Source organism: Felis catus, chromosome B3 (genome assembly GCF_018350175.1).
Source record: "Felis catus isolate Fca126 chromosome B3, F.catus_Fca126_mat1.0, whole genome shotgun sequence".
In the NCBI taxonomy this organism is placed as follows: Eukaryota; Metazoa; Chordata; class Mammalia; order Carnivora; family Felidae; genus Felis; species Felis catus.
This window is the reverse complement of record NC_058373.1, coordinates 11718078-11742240: the sequence shown is the minus strand read 5'-3', so window position 1 is coordinate 11742240 and position 24163 is coordinate 11718078. Positions and strand designations below refer to the sequence as shown.

The 24163-nt window shown below is 45.4% G+C and overlaps 1 pseudogene; it reads right to left on the bottom strand.

Moving 5' to 3' along the window:
- Window positions 1-18568, bottom strand: part of LOC101096319 — a 60642-nt pseudogene extending 42074 nt beyond the window's left edge.
- Window positions 18569-24163: the final 5595 nt, after the last annotated feature.

Here is a 24163-nt window from a genome sequence, read left to right as displayed (position 1 = left end):
TTGTTGCAGTACTGTTTTACTGTAGTGGTCTGGAACCGAACCTGCAGAATCTCTGGGGTATGCCTGTAAACAGTGACGCTTGATGATGGATAATTTCTACCACTGGTGGATAATTGCTCCTCAGCAGCTGCAAATACTTGCGATTAAGTCCCTTAAAAATAGTGTTTTCAATTTTATCTCACATTTTAAACTATGAAAATGTACAAACATATACAAAGATAAGGAGAATAATTCAATGAGCCCCATCACATTTTCCCACATAAACATCTATTTCTTTTTTCTCAAAACTATTTTTCTTAAAGTTTATTTTTTTAGTAATCTCTACACCCAACATGGGGCTTGACTCACGACCCCGAGATCAAGGGTCTCATGCTCTTCCAGTTGAGCCATCCCCTCTTTTTTCTTAAAAAAATTTTTTAAGTGTGTTTATTTTTGAGAGAGACAGAGACAGTTTGAGCGGCAGAGGGGCAGAGAGGGAGAGAATCCCAAGCAGGCTCTGCACTGTCAGCACAGAACCCAATGTGGAGCTCAAACTCACGAAACCATGAGATCATGACCTGAGCTGAAACGGAGAGAGTTGGACACTTAAATGACTGAGCCACCCAGGTGCCCCTCTTTTTTCTTTTAAAGAAAATTCCAGTAATCATATCATTTTGCACTCACATACTTTAGTATGCATCTCTAATAATATGGGCCTTATTTATATAGCCATAGTACATAATCATACATGAAAAAATTTGGTATCATCCAGTTCACAATAAAGTTTTCCTGATTATCTAAAAATTCTCATATTTTAGAGGAATTGTTTAAATCAGGAAAGAAACAAGGTCAATACATAATATTTGCTTGTTGTCCCTTAATTCTTTTAAAATCTTGACTAACCTGCACCCCTTTCCTCCAATTGTCATGTTGCAAAAACTAGGTCAATTGTCCTAGAAAATATCCCATATTTTAGATTTGTTTGTATGCTTCCATGTGGCATTATTAAGTAGCTCCTGTATCCCCTGTATTGCATTTTATTTTAAAATTATTTATTTTAAAGGCTTTTCTAATTAAAGTATATGATATGATAGTTGTAAAAACTTAGAAAAATGATAGAACTCCAGTTGGTAATGTGGAAAGTACAAATTTGTCATAATCCTACCCCTAGAGGTAATCACTGTTGATTGTCTGGCATATATCACATCAGAAATTTTTCTTCACCATTCAATAAGAAAGTAATTTCTTAAGTCATTTTACGATGAAGTTGGCCATCGTGTGATTCTCTATTACTACGAGGTTTTTGTGGCGATGGTTCACTGGTTCTTTGCACGGTGTCCCAGTCCCGTAAAACATCTAGCCGTTGTTAGAAAGTATTGGGTCAGGACAGCACAGTTACTGTTTTAAGTTAATCAAACATGGGGTATTTTGTGTGTGTTGCAGGGTGAAGAATGTAGCCCTGGGGAAGGTGCAGATACAGAATGGGACTAGTTGAGTAGGGCCACACCTTACTCTAAGCTTCGAATACTATCAGATAGGACATGATCTAATGGGATCGGTGAGTTTGGTGCCCAGTGGTGGAAGGAAAGATCTTTTAGGCCAGTACCTAAATAACTAGGACAATTCCTTTAATTGTCTGTCTCAGTGGGGATTCTGAGCCTCCCATTCTGTCCTCTCATGCTAGGAATGGACTGTTAGTGGAATGCATACTATAATTTGTCCTAGTGCTTGCCAATTGCAAACAAAAAAGAAAAGAAGAATGTATCACTCTAATTTGCGTGCCCTCCCTTGCCCAAATTGAAGAATTACACAAATCTTTTACTACAAATTCCCTGTTTTTGAGTTCTTAATTTTGATTTTTCTTTCAGTTGGTCTTAGTATGTCTTCAAATAATTGTTTCTAAAAGTAATGTGCAGGATGTTTTCTAATCTTTGGACATCTGAGAATAATTTTATGTAAGTTTTGCACATGAAAAACATGTTGACTAGATTTTAAAATATGTGATTACAACAGTTCTCAAAATTTAATAGCTATTACTTTATTATCTTCTATTTTTTATTTATTTTATTAATGTTTATTTATTTTTGTGAGAGAGAGAGAGTGCAAGTGGGGAGGGTCAGAGAGACACGGAGACAGAATCTGCAGCAGGCTCCAGGCTCTGAGCAGTCAGCACAGAACCCGACGTGGGGCTTGAACCCATGAATTGCAAGATCATGACCAGAGCTGAAGTCGGACGCTCAACCCACTGAGCCACCCAGGTGCCCCACTTCATTATCTTTTAGAACTTGGTGCTGCAAGAACTTTGGGCCAGTATGGGTTTTATTAATTTGTAAATGACCTAGGATTTAAGATGGAGCTTTTTGCTTGTTTTTGTCTTTTTAATCACTTCCTAGGATATATTTAGGGGTGTGATCTAGATACTCCCTTTTTGTCCCTCCATTCTTCATAATCTCCACCCTGCTGTGGGCTGTGGGATTCTTACAGATTGAACCAATTAGCTCTGATGCCCGGTAGCTTCTGACTGATTGGGCCAATGGGAGTCACTAGAAGATTAGGAGCTGGAGGAGGTAAAATCAGGCCTTTTTTTTTTTTTTTTTTTTTACAATTGTCTCACTCATTTCTGATACTTTACCTTCTTCTTGCTTTTTCAGGCCTAGTGCTGGTAATAATGTCTACTAAATTCTTGACTGATTCTGTGCAGACCTCCTATAATTGATTAGTCCAGGTACTTGGTGAACATGGTCAAACTTTTGTTGGTATGGTTTCTAATGAGCTGTCTTCAAGGTCACTGATTATTCCTTCTGTTATTCCACTCTACACTATGGTTTTTGTTTTGGTTTTTTCAATTTCAGATATTGTATTTTTCAGTTCTGGAATTTCTTTTTGGTCATTTTTTTGTATTTTTAAAAATTTTATTTTAATCCATTTATTCATTATGACTGTGTTGCCTTTAAGTCTCTGAACATACTTAAAATAGAGATTTTGAAGTTCTTGTCTGCTGATTCCAACTTCTGAGTCATCTTTTTTTCTCCTATGGGTCTCCTTTTCCTTTGTTTTTTTCATATCTAGTAACTTTTTAAATTATATACTGGACATTGTAGGAGATGGGTTTTAAAAGGATCTCAAATCTGTTTTCTGTCTTTGGAGAATACAGAGTTTTGTTCTAGAATGTAGTTAAATTACTTTATATCACCTGAATCATTGCTAAGGCAGATCTATTTTGGTTTTACTGTTACTTCGGAGGTGAGTACATCAGCCCTGGGGAGGTCTTTTCTCCTAAGTGTAGCTTTCACGGAGTTGTAACAGAAAGGCTGTAATGGAAAGCGCCTTTAACTTGGAAGGATTTGATCTCCTCCCTCCGTCTTCCCTGTGGTGGGCAGGTGCTCAAATCTCACTTCAGCTCTAGTCTTTCCAGCTCTTTTCCCCTTGGGCTTTCTGTAGTCTTGCCCTGCAGATGTGGACCATGGGGGTCAGCCAATGACACGCGGGAATTCTCGGTGGACATTCTGAGCTTACTTCCTCTGTGGCTTCCTCTGTTTTGTGGAATTCTGCCAATGCTCCTCTGGCATGCTTGAATTCTTTTTTCTGGCTCCACACACCAATATGATTCCAGACTGTGCCCAGCTCTATCTGCCATATTCCTCTTTTTCACGTATCAAATCCTCTTCTGTTTCTGTCTGCCTTGGGTCGCTCTGCAGGGTCTTCAAACAGCTGTCTTTTGTAAAGCTCCAGAATTGGCAGTCGTGATCGTCAGGAGGAATGCTCTGATACAAGTTATTCTGCTATAACCAGGCCATTGTTATTTCTTGCCTGTGTTTTTGTGGTATGCCTCATGTACCTTGCTCTGTACAGTCTCTTCTCACCTCAGCAGCCACAGTAATCCTATCAGAACGTTGAGTCTGATGATGCTTTCTTTTCCTTACAGGCCACCACTGGCAGGTGCCTATGAATGAAAGCCCAAATCCTGGCAATCAGCAGTGTTTTCCTCCAGTGTACCCCCCACCCCTCACTGTGTATTTTCTGTCTGCCTTGCTGTCTGATTATTTTCCATTTTAATCACTCTGTTCTTGTCCAAATTACTTTCTTTTCTTTAAAAAAATTTTTTTTAATGTTTATTTATTTTTGAGAGAGAGAGAGAGAGACAGAGCATGAGTGGAAGAGGGGCAGAGAGAGAGAGAGAAGGGGACAGAAAAGATCTGAAGGGGGCTCTGCGCTGACAGCAGTGAGCCCGATGCCGGGCTTGAAGTCATGAACCATGAGATCATGACCTGAGCTGAAGTCAGATGCTTAACCTCCTGAGCCACCCAGGCGCCCCCTTGCCCAAATTACTTTCTTCTTACTCCTTGCTCTTGTCTCAGGGCCTTTCCCCTTTCTATTCTCTTTTCCTGGAATTGGCGGCTCCCACCCTGTTGAAAATTATAAATTCCTACATCCCTACCTACTCTTATAGCCTCTTTCCAGCTTCCCTGGTTTACTTTGTCTCCGTAAGGTTCACAACCACCTTGTTCACTGACAGCTTCTCCTTACAAGGATGTAAGTTCAGTGAAAGCAGGGATTTTTGTTTGTTTTGTTCCCTTGTATAGTCTCAGATCCCAGAATGGATAAACCCTGAATGAATCAGAGCCTCTTACTCTATAGAGACTCATACTGAGCCAGTTCCTTAATACCAAAAAATGTATGTCCAAGGCAGTTCCCAGCCGTATTATGAAGCTGACATTTTATCTTGGGCCCATTTATCTTCACTCCTGCATAGAATCTTTCCCACATAGCTCCTCCCTTGCAGTGCTCATCTTCTGGGATACAACACTGTGGTGTTTGACAAAATGTCACTGGATTAGGTGTCTGTGGAGTTTTAGAAATAACCTCAAGAAAACACAGTATCCTTTAAATTTGTTACCACTGCATAAAATATACCAGTGTTCTTGTGTTTATAGAGTTAATAGGATAAAGATAAGAAAAAGAAGGGGATGTTGGTTTAATTGTCATTTATATAATACATTTTATGAACCTACATAAATTATGCATCATTGACCTTTAAATGAATTTAGGCTTAATGAGATTGTTTCATCATGTTTAAAGATGTAATATAATTATTTTATTATGTTTTTTTATTATTTCCTAAGCTTATTTATTCTCCTCCCCCCTCATCGGGGCCCAAATGCGTTGCCTTCTTATCTAATATTTTTAAGCTGTTTTCTGGTTTGAGGTTTGCAGAAATCTGATCTCACTGAATTATGGCGTCGCTTAGTTGTTTAATTTTCCAGGGCGTTCTACAACAACCTTAGCTTTATCAGAGACCTGTGTTTCCAAAGAGTTAAACTTTGTGATCTGAAAATGGATTCTTTAAAAGTGTGGTTTGTAATAGGAATCTTTATCATCCTGCACACACATAGAATAATGAATCTAGAGCTTAGGCTCAGCATTTTGCCCTCTAGTGTTGGATCTTGAAAACGCAGATTAATATTGAACATGACTTTGTGTCCCATGGAGTCCTAGGGTCTCCAGAGGATCCCAAGAAATCTGAAGGGAGGGAGGAGTAGGCTGTACAGGCTGGACTCTGGCCTCATTCCTTTCAGATGCACAAGCATCACTTGGGGCCACTGCTCTGCTCTTACTTGACAAAACAGTTGTTTTTGTGCTTCAAAAATAAAAATTTAAAAACCATAGCTCTAGAGTGTAAGCATATGAAACCTAAGAAGTGATTGTAGTGCACATGTTCACTTATGTCATTAGATTTTGGAATTTGGGCTATATTTCCTCATATAAAACATAAATGCTTGAGCTAGCCCCAAATAACTATTTAACGTATGGTGCAATTTAACATCTATCTATCTATCTATCTATCTATCTATCTATCTATCTATATTTTTTAACATCTATATATTTTAATTAAAAAAAATACACAACAGAGGGGTGCCTGGTTGGCTCAGTTGGTTAAGCATCTGATTGTTGATCTCAGCCCAGGTCTTTGGGGTTGTGAGTTCGGGCCCCACATTGGGCTCCATGCTTAGCAGGGAGCCTACTTAAATAAGCAGACTTGATTATCACTGATAATCAAGGTGTCTTTGATCTTTTTGCAGGGAGGCCCTGGTGGAGGCATCCTGAAAGCAATTCTGATGTTTCTATGCTGTGGCTTGTGGTGAAATGTCCTCCTTAATCCACTGAAACAATATTTATGCTGTTTCTTTTTGTTTTCTGGGTGGGAGTCAAAGCATATGGGGATGGGAAGTGGATTTTCTTGGGCATTGGAAGGGGCCTGAAGTCCCTTTGGAAGGGAAGGGGAGATGGGACTTAGGGGATCAAGCCTTTTCCAACCTTCCCAGCTAAGGATTCAGGTATCTTTGGTAGTTTTCTCCTAAGGCTCTGCTGGTCCTCCTGGTTTCTGGGACTCTAGCCCAATTCTCATAGTTCAGAATTGGGGTTCTTGGTTGCTTCTCCATTTGGATGTGTGGAGTTTTGATAACCTCCAGTGACTCTGAGATCTTGTTTCCTGTCCCTGAACCTACTTTAACAGGAAAATAGAGACTTGGAGAGATCAAGGAAAAGAAGGCATGGTGCAGTGGAGCAGACTAGAAGGATGGGTAATTTCTGGGGGCCCCCTTTGGAGGAGGGCTGTGTGTGTCCTGGGCCTTCTGCAGGAAGGTACATATAGGAAATTGGTGTTGATTTGTTCAGTCTTGTCATACTGGCCAGGAATATGCTGGGGGTACTTCCAAGCTACTTGGGACTGGATAAGCTGAGTTTTTAGAGGTGTTGGGGGCACCCAACAGGCTAAAACATCTTCCCAGCCCAACAGTGTAAAGGGGAGAAATTCATGAAAAATCTTATGGTATTCTTCAGTGCGCTGGAGAGACCAGAAAATGTGCCTGTGGTAGGCAGCATCCAAGATGGCTTCCAACGATTCTCTGCTTCTTAGTATTCATGCTCTTGTGTAATCCCTGTCTCTGTGGGCTGGACCTAGTGATTCTAATACATAGATTATGGCAGAAGTGAAGAGGTGCCACTTCTGAGACTGTGGCTTCCGTTTTGCTTGCACTCACTCACTCTGGCTCTTCTTGCTTACTGATGAAGCCAGCTACCATTTTGTGAGCTGCTCTGTGGAGAAGCCTATATGGCAAGGAACTGAGGGTGCCTCTGGCCAATAGCCAGGGAGTGGGTTTGAAAGCAGATCCTTCTCCAGTCAGGTCTTCAGATAAGATCCCAGCCTTGGCTGATACCTTGATTACAGCCTTGTGAGAGACTCTAAGCTAGAGGAACACAGTTAAGCCATGCCCAGGTTCCTTATCCACAGGAACTGAGAGAATAAATATTTGTTGCTTTAAGCTAATAGATTTTGGGATAATTTGCTTTGCACCAATGGATAACAATATAGCACCGTTGGAGTAGGAGTGTCGGAGGCTCTTGTTTTATGTAGATGATTGTAATGAGTGGCTTCTTTCACTCCACCCTTTCTGGTGATTCCTGAGCCAAGGGTGGGAGTTGAGGGTGTGTGGAAGAGGTTAGCCAGAGTTAGGGTCATGTTGTTGAACTGTGCAGGACCCCTTCCCCCAACAAAGAGCTCCCACATCATTCCATAAGATAGTCATAATTAGCATTTGAAAACCTGTCATGCAGAGATCAGGAGAGCCTACTCAGCGCTGGTCAGAGAAGCCATGTCAACCAGTATAGGAACTGTGACCAAATCTAGTCAAGTAAGGAGACACTTGTTCTTTATCCCTTTTCCAAGTTCTCAACACTAAGTAGCCAGAGCCTAGAAGAGGGGATGGGTGAGAGTATGAAGGGGTAGGACTCTTGAGCACATCAAAATGATAGGTTTTCTGTGTACAAGGGCATAGTCCATCACCCTCCAAGAGTGACCTGGTGGTCAGCAGAGGCAGGGGAGACCTTGTGACATTCAGTAGGTGAAAAAAAGGTGGCCCCAAGGGTCATAGGTCAGCATACTTTAAAGGGATTTTGTATAGAAGGTACCAATAACAAGCATTTGAAAGCAGTCTCTATTTTTGTCTAGTAAAGCATTACAGTTCTATCATTTTCTTGAAAATTTAACTTCTCTAATCACAGGAAACACTATTTTATTATGGAGGAACTGCTTTCTCCATCAGAGGGTCCAAGAGATGTGAGAGTAGGATCCACAGGACCTGGGATCCTTGGAGATCCTTGGATCTTCACTGGATGCCTCAGGGACCCATTAAGTGAAAGAGGGAAAGCATCCTTTGCCAAATTTTTTACTGTTTCCTTTGAAAAATCTTTTTGAATTATCCTCAGTACTCTCAAAAAAATATGTATTCACTGTAGGAGATTAGAAAGAAGAAAATAAAAACCATGATCCCAATGCTTAGCAGAATCATCTGTTTTGGTGTATATTTTTCCAGCCTCTTTTCTTTTTTAAATTTTTTTTTCAACGTTTATTTATTTTTGGGACAGAGAGAGACAGAGCATGAACGAGGGAGGGGCAGAGAGAGAGAGGGAGACACAGAATCGGAAACAGGCTCCAGGCTCTGAGCCATCAGCCCAGAGCCTGACGCGGGGCTCGAACCCACAGACCGTGAGATCGTGACCTGGCTGAAGTCGGACGCTCAACCGACTGCGCCACCCAGGCGCCCCATCCCAGCCTCTTTTCTAAGGTGTTCATGTTGTGTTGTACACAGCATCTTTTGAAATTTACCGTAATAATAACTTGAGCATCTTTTCATGTTTCCAAGTATATGACCATGACATTATTTTTGAGGGTTCCATATTATTCCATTTAAAAGATACAACATATTGAAGGTATCTAGTAGTGTCCTCTTGGTGGGCATTTAGAAAGGTTCTAGTTTTGATATGCAGAGATGACTATTCTTCCTTGATGTAACCAAGTGAGGTCAAGTTGAGAAAGGGCATAGACTTAGTGTAATGAGACCAGGAGAGACATAGAATGTCCAGGGGTCTTGAGAACTCTTGATGATCCTTCCCCTGTGTACTTTCATGTCCACCACCAGTGAGAGTCAGACCATGTGCAGGCCATGGTTATCTTGTATGTAAGGTGAGGGTGTTGGTCCCGTGATTTCTTTGGTCATTCCATGTTTGCGAATTGTTGACCAGTTGACTATCTTCAAGTTCTCATCTGGTGCACCTTAAACCCCTCCAGTGTGTTTCTTCCTCTGTGAAATGGGAATATAAATGTCCTTCTTAAGAGGTCTGGGGGATCAAATGAGATCATGTATGTTTGTCATAGACCCCAGCACTTAGTAAGCCCTCAACAAGTCTCCTGTTATTAGGTCGAACCATACGAAATTGCCAATTTTTTGTAGGTCAGACATGACTAATACTGGCGATTTCATTTTTCTTCCATAGTAAAATGTCATCTGTACTTTTCGCTTTCTTTGATATATACACATACACACACACACACATTCATGCATACTGGTTTATTGAAGCAGGAAAAGAGAATGGAGGCATTTTACAAATTCGAGGGCTGCAACAAGTTGGAGATGTTCTTTGCAGACATTCCCATGCTATGCTCTCCACAGTGAAGAACCTGGATGCAGCTGAGAGGTTATATTACAGGTAGCTGGAAACAGAGGTCACATGTTATCTGCAATCGCTTTGGAAAATTTTGAGAACAGGTGTATTGCCGTGACCATTTAAATGTTGCTGAAACACCCTGAAATGAATTCCTACAGGGCAGCAGTGCCCCTGGAGACTGAACAATTAAGACATCCTGTTACTCTTCAAGACCTTCAGGCAAGTGGGGTTCGACAGTGGACAAGAGGCACACGTGAAGGGTGGATGGAAGGACCCAGAGGTCACTGAGGCCATATGTGGCTACAGGGGAACTCGCACAAGTCCTGGGACCCGACACATCCCCACCAGGAATCCAACCTAAGCTTCTGGCTCTTAAAGCCATTGGACGTAGGGAGAATAATTTCTAAATTGAGAGGATACCAGGAGAGAAATGGCATTTTTTCACTGAAGGGATGAGAAGATGAGCTACAGCTCACCTTTTCTCCCCTGACTTCCTTTCTCATTCAGTCTTGAGAAGCCACGCAGCAAAGGGGCTGCTGATCAGCAGCGGTGGCCGAAGGGGGACAGTAATGGGTCAGAGCCGGATGGACTGCTGGTATGAAGCCTTGCGCCACCCTTCCAGAAAGAGACACTTCAGATACCTCCAGTATTTTAAAGTGAACCATAGAGATCCTTTTGATTCCTTGGAGTTTTTGAAATGCTGATGTGTAATAGGGGGGCGGCCAGGGGCTGGCAGTCCTGTCTGAGATCCCCTAGGCAACTGTGTGGAATTCTCCCTTCGAATGTCAAGCAGCCACACATCCTTGGTATTCTTTTATTGTCTGGGGGAATATGCGGTTGAGGATATACTGAGAAAGCTGGATAGGAGGCCCTGGCTCATTCGCAGGGAGGGCCCGCAGCGTGCATTTCCGCTGCCCTCCGGGGACCAGAGGACAAGACCTAGAGTGTCTGGCCACCAATGAGCATTTGGGCTGGCGGGTGGGGAGTGTGTGTGTGTGTGTGTGTGTGTGTGTGTGTGTGTGAGAGAGAGAGAGAGAGAGAGAGAGAGAGAGAGAGGGGGAGACCATAAAGGAGGAGGTGCACTTGTACATCCATGCAAGGAAGAAGGAAAACAGTTTGGGGGAAGGGGAGTTGGGGAAAGAAATATATAAAAAACCCTTGGAGAGAAAAATATTCTGTACTAATCAACCTGAGCCAACCTGTTATTTGGGGAGCATTTTAGACGTTACCATAAAAAACAATCATCGGGTGATCACTGAGCACAAAATCATTTTGCAGTCACCCAGCAGTCTCTCTTCTAGAGCTCCAGAATTACCAAAATATTCTTGTCTACCAGCAGAGGGATAAAAAAAAAATTGCACATCTCCCTGTATGTTTTTTTTTTGTTCCCACACGCCCATGTGATTTCAACTCTGAGGCTGTCCCCTAGCACAGTTCCCACCCGGTGGCTGCTCACAGGTGAGCATGAGCAGCAGGAGCAAGGGGCAGGTGCCAGAGGCTGCAGAAGAACAGCTTCTGGGGGGGCACCTGGGTGGCTCAGTGGAGTGACCGACATCGGCTCAGGTCATGATCTCACAGCTCGTGAGTTCGAGCCCCGTGTCGGGCTCTGCTGACAGCTCGGAGCCTGGAGCCTGGCTCAGATTCTGTGTCTCCCTCTTTCTATGCCCCTAACCCACTCACATTCTGTCTCTGTCTCTCTCAAAGATATATAAACATTAAAAAAAAAAAAAAAAAAAAAGGAGCTCTTCTGGTCCACATCCATGTAGAACCAAAAGCCAAGGTAGGAAATATACAGGTTGATGGGGGGGATGGGGGTGGGCAGGGAGATGATGGGGAAGGTCCATGTGGTGACATCCAGGATGGCGGCTGCCGAGGACAGTGTGATCAAGGCCAGGCGGTGGCACAGGGCAGTGCACCTTCGCAGGGCTGGGTGGGTGACTGACATCATATGGGAGCCTTGGGAGTCGTCTGTGCAGAGGCCCCAACTCAGTGTGTTGAAATGGGGAAGCAGGCAGGAGTAGAGGATTCCTCCCAGGAGAAACATTCCAGCGTCAAGGCTTCAGGTGGCTGCTGGCCAGCCCACGACAGGTGGTGTGGCCCCAACAATGGCCCCGACCCACGTGTCGGCAATGCTGATCCTCTTTAATGGGGTACAGCAACAGGTACACAGGAAGATGTGGAGGACCCCCAGCACTCCCGTGAGTGGGTCCACCCCCTCAGGTAAGAAGGGCAACTTCTGGAACCGCATAGCTCGCCACGGGCTCATCCGTCCACGAACCAGAGGTCTGTTTTTTTTGTCGTATTCATGTTTGAATCCAATGGTGCTCCAAAAAACTGGTCGATGGAGTTGGTGGCACTGAATACGAGGGCTGTTCCGGTAAAAGTAAGTAGGAAACAGTGAAAAGGTCCTGGAGTCGGCCCAAGTCCGGCTGAGAGCTGTGAGTTTGGCATTGGGCAGTTGAGCCACAGTTCCTGGGAGATCTTCCAGATACAGCTTCGCTTCTCCCCACTGCTTTTCATCTTTGGTCTCTCCCCACATCTCCTGAGCCTGTAGTTCTGGAGGCCGGCCCTAGTCTCTAGCAGTTCTTTCTTACATTTGGCTTTCTGGGCAAAGAAAGGCTGGGATGCGGAAAAGGTCTCATTTCATAGATTCTGCTTTGGCCTGACCCAAAGATGTTGTTTTCAAGGAATGGAGATTCCACTGATTCTGGCTTCCATTTTACTTGCTGGCTGAGGCTTCTGTCCAGTTCTGTGACATACATGGGCGTGAGGAAGGTCACCCACTGCTTACTGAGGCTCCTGAAAAGATGCAGACATGGAGGGGATTCCTGCACTGCCCTTTTTTCTAGAGACCAGACACATCCTCTGACCCAACCTGTCAGGAGGCGTGAGGAGAGAGCGTGTGGGGATGTGACTGTAGCGCGTGAGTCTGGCTGCTCCCTGGCGTCCCCGTCTCCTCTCTTCTCGGCTGCTGGGCACTGAACTTTTTCTTTCAGAATTAATCTTCTGTACCCAGGAAAGGCACACGATGTAGGGGAAACAGCATAAGCCACTGTCCAAAGGCAGGCAGCATCCTGGCCTCTTTGGCAACATTTTCACAAACCATCTTTAGGGTCCGTTTTACCCGTAATCCCAGCCCCCTCTGTAGTGTTATTTTCATATGTGCAGGTGGGGCTGACCCCGGTCCCTACTCATCCTCAAAGAAGCTGGCATAGTGCTTCGAAGAGGACAGTTAGAGGCGGTCACTGGGGCCACTGGCTTGTTCCTTCCTGGAACAAGCATCAGGGACCTCTAGGATCTGCGTAGCCACCCAGCTTTACCACGTAGCCAAGGAGTCTCATTTCCTGGCAAAGTCAAGGGACAAGGTCACAGAGGTCATTGGGGCTTAGTGATCAGCAGAGGGTGCATCATTAAACATTTTTTGTCTCGATGGTAGAAGTTACAAAGTTTGTCAGAAATTTTTATTGTGGGAAAAAAGATCAAATAGCACAAGGATAAAAATAAAAAGGTGGTATAAAGAGATTCTGGAGGCTTTTCTCCCCAGAAGTAATAGGGTCTTATGTTTTTGTTTTTGTTTTTGTTTTTTTAAGTAGGCTTCATACCCAGTGCAGAGCCGAATGTGTGGCTTGGACCCATGACCCTGAGATCAAGACCTAGCTGAGGTCAAGAGTCGGATGCTTAACTGACTGAGCCACCCAGGCACCCCAATAGGGTCTTAAATAAATTCCTCTTCCAGATACTACTACTGTATAACAAACCACCCCCGAAACATACTGGCATCAATCAGCCATCTTCTTATGTTCACAGATTCTGTGGGCCAGGAGTTCCCAGACTGGGCAAGGCCATACGGACTGTCTCTGCTCCATGATGTCTGGGGCTTCAGCTAGGAAGACTCAAAAGCTGGCAATAACTTGACTGTTGGTTGGAATCATCTGGAAGGGACTTCACTCACACATCTGATTCTAGATGATGATTCTAGATGTTGGATGGGACCTCTCCCTGGGATTAGCTGGAAAAATACACATATCTCTTCTTATAGACTAGCTTGGGCTTCCTCACAACAGGGCAGCTGGATTCCAAGAGTGGGTGTCCCAAGAGATACGAAGTAGAAACGTGCCAGTGTCTTAAGAGCCTGGACATGGTCATAGTGTCAGTGTCATTTTTGCTGTATTCTGTTGGTCAAGAACTAACCAAACGCAGATTCGGCATTGACCCTACATCTTGATTTGATGAATGGGAAAGAATTTGGGAGCTCTGTTTTAAAACCTCCACAGTTCCCCAGATGACAGTGTATGTAGCTCAGTGATTAGGAGATGAGAACCTGGGTTCATAGTTCACTTCCATTCTTACTGGCTGTGTGATCTTAGGCAAGTTCATCGAGATAGAAACTAGTGCTCGCTAGAATCTATTTCTGTTTTCGTCTTCCTGGGAGCACCAGTAGGCTATGCCCCAGCCTCTTGCATTGAGCTGGGGCTGAGAGGCTCGTTTTAGCCACCCTTTAGCCCAGTGCCGTGTGTCACACTGGGTTAAGGGGATAAAGAGCCCCTTGCTCTCTCCTTCTTACTTGCTATCTAGATGCAGGGAATCAAGTGGCAATTCATCGTAGGGGGGAGTCACAATACAGAAGGAGCCTGGGTCCCTGCATGACTGCTACAGTGAGTCCTTCGTTTCATGCCCTCTGCCAGCAGGGACGTGGGGAAGAGGTAGGCTTGGAGTGTGTTAAGTCACTGAGGTTTTGGGTTTTTTGTGATAGTGGTTGGCGTACCCTGACCGATGCGTTACCCAACCTCTTTGAACCTGTTTCCTTGCCTATAAAGTGGGGTATTAACCACGGCTGTCTTTGGGTGCCCTGAAAATTAAGTGAAATTATTGTACAGCGTCTGGCACATAGTAAGTGCTCAATGGATGTTAGCTACAGTTGTTAAGTGAATGTGATTGCCAGTTAGAAGAGGGGCAGGTTTGTGTGTGGAAGGATTGTGGTCCAGGGGGAGTGAAACGGTAGGGTTGCCATCATCATCATCTTCATCATCATCATCATCATCATCATCATCATCATCATCATCAAGATGACGCCCATCATTACTGAACACCTGATTGGGCCAGGCTCTGGCCTAGGGATGCTTCACCTGTCTTTATTTCAATTCACTGAGGCAAGATATTTTTAGTCTTGATGTCGGGATGAGGACCTGGGGGCCCAGAGCTTCTGCTAAAGCTGTCTGAAGTCACAGGCAGGCTTGAAACTCAGAGCTCTCTGACCTCAAAGCCTGACTTGTTTTACTGCAGGGATGACACCTCATGCATTTTGGGGAAATGTGACATGTATTTAAAGAAAAAAAAATGAGGCCCTGCCTGGCTTCTCACTGGAGAAGTGCTGTGTTTTCCTTTTGAGATTTTTCCTCTGCTTCAAGTTGTAGGGATTTGCTTTTGGTAATTAATCTTTCAGCAGATAGCTGGACCAAAAATGTGGAAGGCCCCTGCTTCCTTCCCTTCCCCCAGGTCCTCTTGCTTTGCTGTTTTGTTTGAACTCTGTAGGCTCTATGTGTAGTAGGTCAGTGGAATCTGAGACTGGATCTCCAGAACAAAGCCCATGTCTGAGTCCTGAAAGTCTCTCTTCAGCTTGAGGCCTCCTGTGAGAAGAGTGGATGTTTTAAAGCCCTCTCAGTGACATTGATAACCCGAGGTGGGATTATAACACCAATGTGGCTAGCTGCTGGTTCTTTCTTTCTTTCTTTCTTTCTTTCTTTCTTTCTTTCTTTCTTTCTTTCTTTCTTTCTTTCTTTCTTTTTCTTTTCTTTCTTTCTTTTCTTTCTCTTCTCTTTCTCTTTCTTTTTCTCTCTTCTCTTCTCTTCTCTTCTCTTCTCTTCTCTTCTCTTCTCGTCCCTTCTCTTCTCTTCTCTTCTCTTCTCTTCTCTTCTCTTCTCTTCTCTTCTCTTCTCTTCTCTTCCCTTGCAAAAGCAACTTGCAACTTGTGCAGGAGCTAGATTTACTACATTACCCGGTGATTAATGCCTCTAAATAATCGTGTGTAAATTGTTGCCTCTCTCTCCTCTTTATATCAGTTTTAGTTTTAGCAACATAACCTGCCCCAAAGACCAGTAGATCTATAGGTTTTGATTCAGTCATTGGCATTGTGGGATCTCCCTGGATGACATTTGTGTTTTCATTAAGAAGGCAGTTCTAGGTGGCTCAGTGGGTTAAGCATCTGACTCTTGATTTCAGCTCAGGTCATGATCTCGTGGTTGGTGAGATAGAGCCCTGCATCGGGCTCTGCGCTGTAAGCATGGAGCCTGCTTGGGATTCTCTGTGTCCCTTTTCACTCTGCCCCTCTCTTGCTCTCTCTCTCTCTCTCTCAAAATAAATAAATAAACTTAAAAAAAAAAAGAAGGCAGTTCCATTTGCCACTGTCAGGTTGTGCCCACTTTCAGTTGCTGAACTGAGACAGGCAAAGACAAGGGTTTATGACATATTTTGCTTACACTGTTTCTGTTCTGGCTCGGATAAAACTTTAAACACAAGCCATACCTTTCTTCATTTTTATGTATGTACGTATGTATGTATTTATTTTTAATGTACATCCAAGTTAGCATATAGTTGCAATAATGATTTCAGGAGTAGATTCCAGTGATTCATCCCCTATGTGTAACACCCAGTGCTCATCCCAACAAGTGTCTTCCTCAATGCCCCTTCCCCATTTAGCCCATCCCCCTACCCACAACCCCTCCAGCAACCCTCAGTTTGTTCTCTGTATTTAAGGGTCTCTTATGTTTTGTCTCCCTTCCTGTTTTTATATTATCTTTCTTCATTTTTATCTTACAGGTAGTTTTTCTATCAAAGGCAATACTAAGGGCCAGATGGATAAAACCAGCATCTACCCTTCAGAGTATCTTTGAAATATTTATAAATGTGTTGGCGGAAAAATTCTTGACAACTTAGTGCTAGAACAATGGGTAAAGTTGATTTCCTTCTAGAATATTATTAATATATTATTAGTATAGTATTATAGAATATTATAGAAATTCTTCTGTAATAAAACTTTGAAAACGGTTTTGTTCTTTAAAAATGCTTTTAGAGATTAAAACAAAACAAAACAAAAAATCTTTGTGGCTATTTAAAAATAACACTAGATGGCGCCAGAGAGCCAGAGAGGACATGGATTTGCTTCCAGAAACAAGATAGACCTGAATGAAAGGGGCGGCCTGTGGGTGACAGAGGTTATTTCTGAGAGAAATGCTGCAAAGCAGGGGCTCTAGCAGTCACTTCTGCACATCCTCGCAGCGTGATCTGTCTTCACCAAGCCTTTGCACAACCTTTTCAGCCCAGGTACCATCTTCTGGCTGAAATGTATGCAAGAGGCAGGTTGGTCTTGAGCAGTGGAGGGAAAATAAAAGAAAAAGGCAGAAGGAGCAGAACCGTGTAGTGAGCATGTGCCCCAGCAGTGCCTTTCGAGGGTGCACAGTCACAACCAAGGAGAGGGAGAGCTGGATCAGCCATGAGGGAAGGCGGAGACGAGAAGACCAACTACCGGCAGGTGGCTTCTGCTCTCTGGGCCCCGAGTTTTTCAAGGAAAGAATGGAGAACTTGGTGATTAAGAAATTGTGGCAAAATTTATGTAATGTAAAACTTAGCATTTTAACTTTTTTGAAAAACTTTTTCATTATGGTAAAATATGTAACATAAAATTTACCATCTTAGCTTTTTTTAAAAAAAATTTTTAAAGCTTTTTGTTTTGAGAGAGAGGCAGAGAGAGTAAGCAGGGGAGGCACAGAGAGGGAGGGAGAGAGAGAATTGCAGTATGAGCCAGTTGGCTTCATCAAGAGGCAAAGTGTGTCATTCCTGAGGACAGGGAAGGATGTTTGGAGGAAATGCGATGTCTTGAACTTCATTCAATGTGCTCGCCCTTTCCAATTTGAACAGAGCAAGGAGGATTTTGCAAGAGAGTACAACAGATGCACCAAGAAGTCAGGAAGCTCGGGAGGAGAGAGAGAGGCTGGGGCAGGACACGGGTCCCTTTTCCTTCCAAGGGGCTGGTGGTGACTCTGCAGGATGACTGGGTTTTGGCTCCCCACCAGGAGTTTCTGTTTGGTATGCAGGAGTGAGCCTTGCAAATGGCGATGGTATCTGCACGGGGCAATTGCAGAGCTGCAGGAACAGGCCGGCTCACCGAGGAGGCTTCAGCTGCCGCTGGTGGAGGCGGGCGCAGACTATGGGGCAGGAGTAGAGAGGTGAAGGGAAGGAAGGGCAGAGACCAGGCCTGAGCTGCTATTTCAGATGGTTCCAGAGCTGCCAGGGGTGGTGATACTGCAGAGAAATTCTTCCTGGGGGAAGAGTTGCAGACAGTAATTTCCTCAGTTACCTGCTGAGGAGTGGGGCCTGGAAGGCTCTTTCTGGCATGCAACAGAGCACGGTTTATTGAGCACTGTTTTGGTCCTAAAAGGCCCAGTAGTGAAGCACTCAGCCTAGACTCCAGTTGGGGTCATGGGGACTCAGGCAAGCCTGGTCAGGGAGTACAGCCTGGAGGAGGTGATGTGTGAGCTGGGCCTTGAGAGATGCACAGGAGTTTAGATGAACCATGGGGCAAGGGGCAGAGGTGGGGCAGAGGGCGGCTGGAGGTCTAGGTCTAGGCAGAGGAAATAGGCCTCCAGGCCAAGCTCTGATGGTGAGCAGTGGTATGGAAGGTTCTGACAACCTCACGTGGTGGGAATATTAGGTTGTCTGTGGTGGTTGTGTAGGTATAAGTTGCAGTTGAAGAAGGAAGCAGGGGCCAGATTGTGCTAGGCCTTTTATGTCTTCTAACCTGGTGAGGGAGTTTGAGTTTTATCTTGAAGACTGCGGCAACCAGTGGAGGGTGTGAAGCAGAGGGGTGACATTGTAAGACACACCTTTTTGATAAAGGACTCTGTGGAGACTGGATGGGTGGGGGCAAGACCTGAATCGAGTGCCCATAGTGGCCTCCTCCAGACCAGGCTGACTCTATTCCAGGGTAGAAGTGTTGGTCAGAGCCTAGGTAACGGAAGCAGAAAGGAGAGAAAAGGAAAGTGCTTTCTTCCCGCTGTACAACTTTAGGGGCACCAGTCTCACAGACCATGGTGCGAAAAATAGGCCTTAAATTGGACAGTGCACATTCTATGCAACCCTATATGGCATCCCTGAATAAACAGATTGAAGACTAAAGAGGATCAAGAAGATAAGATGGTGGTTCATTGAATGTGAGGGAAGGAGTAGAGAGGGTTCAGAGATGACCCCCAGGCTTCTGACTTCACTATGGGATTAGGGGATATTGGTGTCATTCATTGAGTCAGAGGACACAGAAAGGGAGCAGATTTGGGAGACATGACTGGGAGAAACTGGGAAAGCCGTTGGAAGCAAGAGACTTTATGGGTATGGGCACAAAACCCTGGAAAGCAGGGACTTTTTCCACCTTGCGGTTCCTGGCGCCTAGCTGGGCACGTGGTGACCTCTCCTGACTCCCCTGGGGGCTCATCCAGGCTCCTTATGGCAGTTAGCATTAATGTTATGGTGGATGGCTTTGGGGTCAAGAACTAGTAGCAAAGAGAATAAATGCTGTACAAGAGCCCTCCAGGGACATCCTACGTTGTCTCCATGGTGACCGCAAACAAACAGAGAACCCAAGAGGGTGCTGGGTCATTATGAGGTCACTCACACCACTTCCAAGACAGATGCCTAAAAGGAAAACCCCAAAAAACCTGGTGGTGGAACTGAACTCAACTACTTTCTTTTATTTATTTATTTTTAACCGAATGCAGTCAATCTCATTTTGTGTGTAGCTAGGCATCGTGAGAAGACTCCAGGATGAGCCGCCCTTGTGAGCCTGGGGTTTGGTTTGTGCCTGGGCAGGGTCCCCTCATGAGAGACACAGTTCCCACCTCTTGTTTATTTGTTTTTATTTTATTTATTTTGAAAGAGGGAGAGAGAGAGAGAGAGGGAGAGAGAGAATCCCAAGCAGGCTCCAAGCCATCAGTGTAGAACCTGATGTGTGGTTTGATCTCATAAACCCTGAGACCATGGCCTGAGCCAAAATCAAGAATTGGATGCTTAACCAACTGAGCTACTCAGGTGCCTCCCCAACCTCTTGTTTTTATTCAGGGAATTTGCTCAACCCCACGCTTTCCCCAGGGTCACCTACTCACTGCTCTGCAGAGAACATTAAAAGCATCCATGAAAGAGACGTGGCAGATTTTGTTGGCCATGAACCTCAAAGATGAATTTTCCTATCACATTTTATGAGTATGGGTTTTAAAGCCTCCATAATGCAGGGCTGCCCCTCTCCAGTACCCATGAACTTCCTCTTAAGGTGATGATTTGTGTTGTTAATTTGGCCAGGAGAAGACCTTCGACAATACTGGATCATGTAGCGTATGGAACTGATAGAGATGATTATCTTTTTTCTTTTTTTTCCCTATGGATAGCAAAGGGAAGATTTTGCTGTCTTCCTTGAACTTCTTAGCTCACAGATGGGATCCTTTGTGAGGAGCTTGGGTGGGGACCCCAGGCAGGCAGAAGATAATGTGGTTTCCAACAGTATCCAAAGACCTTGAGGGTTAGGAAGAACAGATTAAGGCATGGATTTGTTAATGATTATTTTTGAGAGAGAGAGACAGAGTGTGAGCTGGGGCGGGGCAGAGAGAGAGGGAGACAGAATCCGAAGCAGGCTCCAGGCTCTGAGTTGTCAGCACAGAGCCCGATGCGGAGCTTGAACCCACAAACCAGGAGATCATAACCTGAGCCAAAGTCAGACACTCAACTGACTAAGCCACCCAGGTGCCCCATAAGGTGTGGATTTTGAAGGGACCTCCAGGAGCAGTAGGTGGTGACATGAACAGAACCATAGATTGTTGGAGCTGGACAAAGCCTTTGGGATTGTTTGCCCCAGTTTGTTAAATTTGTGGATTGGGCACCAAAGCCTGAGGTTTTACTCAAGGTTATCTGGAGGCCTCTAACACTTAAAAATAATTCTTTAATTTACAAAGCGGAAGGTTTTTTTTTTTTTTTTTTTTTTTTTTGGTTAAGTGGGGCAGTTAAATGAAACACAAGCCTCCATTTGTGGTCTAATAATAACCCAAAAGTTTTCTCCTGCCCTAAATTAAGAATCCTCATTAACGAATTGGGCTTTTGTTTGCAAGAAGGCACAGAGCATGGCCTGTTTTCCCCCCGCCTAGGACAGCAGCAATTATAGCTCATAGCTTAGGCAGTGATTTTCTGGTGCCTTCTCTGTGCTTGTAAGAGGTTAGAGTCACTAATGAGACATTAATGATCCAGCTCCCAAACTTAACTAGAGTTCACTCCTGCCTTTTCAGAAAGAGGTGACAAGATTTTCTTCCCCCTTTCCCCAACCTGTGGTGGTAAATTCAGGCAAAACCCTGGTGCAAGGAGCAGGTTTGCAAAAGTGGGCCCCAGATGCCTGACCACTGTGGCAAAGTGACTTCTCCAAGCAAGGGGCACGGGACCCTAGACAACGGGCGTGCATCTGATACATTGGAAACCTGGTTCTCCCGCCGTTGGCCTGGCCGTGTGTTTTTCTGTTGGAGAACGCATCACCTGAACACGATCTGCTCAGTCACATTTCTGTTCACCCGGCTTGGCCTCAGCCTAAGAGTACTCTTCTCCTTGTCACCATGGACATTTGTTTTGAAATGCCCTGGGACTTGCTGCCTACCTCAAGCATGCCTTCAGGAGCTTGGTGGGCTTCTACTTGGAGAGTTGAGAAACACTGGTCCTGGGGAGGGGGTTGGTGGCTCCCAGAGGTCATCAGGGGCACGGTGCTCCAAGTGCCCACAGCAACAGCGGCTCAGGGGAGAGTGGGGTCTCACAGAGGCTCTCTCTGAGCATGTTCCACCTTAGGCCTGACAGAACATCTATGACCAACGTGTAAATGGATGCTGTTCTAGAACCTGAGAGCCACAAAATCTGGCCTGGGCGGTGGCTGTCTCACCTGCACGTCTCTGTGCTGATCGCTGCTCTCCCCTCATTTGTCTGCTTAGCCTCCCCTCAATGATAACTGTCTTAGATTGGGCTCCCTCAGAAGGAATTTGAGTCTAAATAGTTTACTTGATGGGGGGCAGGCTTGGGGGGTATGAGAGAGAAGGGGAGTGACTCCAGAGGGCAGGCTGACGAGCCGCTGTTACTATGGGCACTTGGGGCACCGTGCCCCTGATGACCTCTGGGAGCCACCAACCCCCTCCCCAGGGGCAGAGAAGCTGGCTTCTCTGTCACCAGCTCCTGTCCTGCATTGCTTGAGGGCTGTCCCACATTCAAGGATGGAGTGGGCCCCTCACCCTTGGCAGAGAGCCCAGATAGTCACAGGGGAGAGGCACTTGTGAGTTCCGGAATGGTGGGTGCTGGGTCCCTGTGGCTGCCCCGTGACCGTGACTGGGGTTTGAGCCTCTGCTGTGTGACAGGTGCTCCACGGGTGCACACCTGTCTGACTCTTCTCCTGGAGGAGGAAAGAAGAGAGTTAGCAGCTTGCTCAAGGTCATGCAACTCATACAGCGGCCTGTCTGGCTGCAGAGCCTGAGCTGCCTTGCCGGTGTCTCCTTTGAGGTGTCCTGTCTGGCCTCCGGCTCAGTGCAGGTGGCCTTGGGGACATCTCTCGTGAGCTGCTTCCCCGGGGGAGTCGCAGTGCTTCTCACCTTGGCTCCGAAGGGCTGTGTGTTAGACGCTCCAGCGGCACAGGGCAGGGTCCCTGCTAAGCCCACTCTTCTCGTGAGGTCCTCCAAGATGCGAAGTCGAGAAGTCTGCCCAAGCCCTCAGTGGAGCGAGCTCCAAACTCACTTGATTCTCCAGTGCTGTCGTCACTGTGTTGGGGTGTGGTGAGATAACCACTCCATCCACTGCCCGGCGAGTGTGAATCAGGGACATCTCCGTGGTCTACAATATGGTTAATATCTATCAAAATTACAGATCCACATGGCCACATCCCCAGTAATTCTACTTCTGGGAGGTTATCATGCAGCTACACCTGCAAGTGTGTGAAATGGTGTATACATTTGGTGGGTCCCAGCAGCATGGTCGGTGCTTGTAAAAGGTTGGAAATCGCCTAAATGACCATCAGTAGGGGCCTGGCTAAAGCAGGTGTGGGACACCCATGCAATGAACTCCCAGGCAGCCATGGAAAAATGAAGACGCGGGCTGTGTATTTGTTTGTTAGAGAAAAAAAAACCCCAGGGGTGGAACTGTGTGTGCGCTGTGCTGTAACTTGTGTGAAGAAAGTGTGTGTATTTGATTGCTTTTGTGTGTCTCTGGCAGGAGACCCAGCATTGATTGCTTCTGGGAGGGGTCCTGGGAGGCTGGAGTCGGGTGGGAAGGAGACTCTTTCCGTCTACCCTTTAGTATCTTTCGAACGTCAAATCATGTGGATATTGGCTGCCTACTCAAAAGTAAATAGCATTTAAAAAATATTTAAAATCAGTGTGTTCTTTTTGTTATATCGCATTGAACTCTGAAATCCCCATCTCCCCATCTGTAAAATGAGAGAAGTCATATTTGTTGTAGAGAGTGCTGACTGCTCTCTACGTGTCTGTTCCCTTATAGTGCTTGCCACCGCTCTTATACGTTTAGTTTTAGGAGCGTTGACTTGATCTGTCTTGCTGCTCAAGAAGAATCATAAAGGTAGAAATTGGGTATCACTTGTTTACCCTGCTCTGTCTCTGGGACCTGCATTTGGTGGGGGCTAAACAAAAATATTTTTTGGAATAATAGATGAGTGAAGGCACTCTGTTCATCAGAACATGCTCTTTGTCTTTGTTACTACTATTTGTTGCATCAAGAGGCAGCTGGGCATACAGGCTCAGGTGGTCGAGGTTCAAATTCCAGCTCTACCACTTTTTAGCTGTGTGACCATGGGCAAGTCCCTTAATCTCTCTGTGCTCCAATTTCTTCATGAGCAAATTGGGAGCTGTGGAAGGACCTACCACACAGGATGGCTGTGAGGATACACTTCAAACAGCACCTGGCACTCTGTACATGTGCGGTATTTAAAATTTTTTTTTAATGTTCATTTATTTTTGGGAGAGCGAGAAAGCAGAGGAGGGGCAGAGAGAGAGGGAGACACAGAATCCGAAGTAGGCTCCAGGCTCTGAGCTGTCAGCATAAAGCCTGACGTGGAGCTTGAACTCACGGACCAGACAGCACAGAGCCTGACGCCGAGCTCGAACTCACAGACCGTGAGATCATGACCTGAGCTGAAATCAAGAGTCAGACGCTCAACCGACGGAGCCATCTGGAGGCCCCAAGGCAAAACTTCTTGTAGAATTTGGGAAGACCTTGAGATGAGTAGGAGTACTTGCTTGTTCTCCCTCTCAGTTCTTCCTTTCCAGTAAAGTGGCTCATTCTCTGAGTAGTCTCTCTTATTTTTCCAGAAAGGACCATCGGGGAACAAAGGCTCCCCAATTTAGGGGAGAGTCGGCCTCCAGGTTGTACATGGATTATATATGTGTGTGTGTGGGGGGCTCTTTTGTTCTTTTCTTTCCCAGCACCTGAGTCTGCACCCAGTCCTCATGAACCCCCTGGGCCCTGCACTAGCCTTCCAGGTGAGGCCACGCCCTCCGCCTGTCCCCCAGGTACAGCTGGGTGGGGTTTGTGAAAGTCCCCGCTCTGGTTCAAGTGGTTCAGCCTCTCCCTCTGTGGGCCTGGGGGAGTTGAAGTTGGCCCAGGAGGCCTGGAG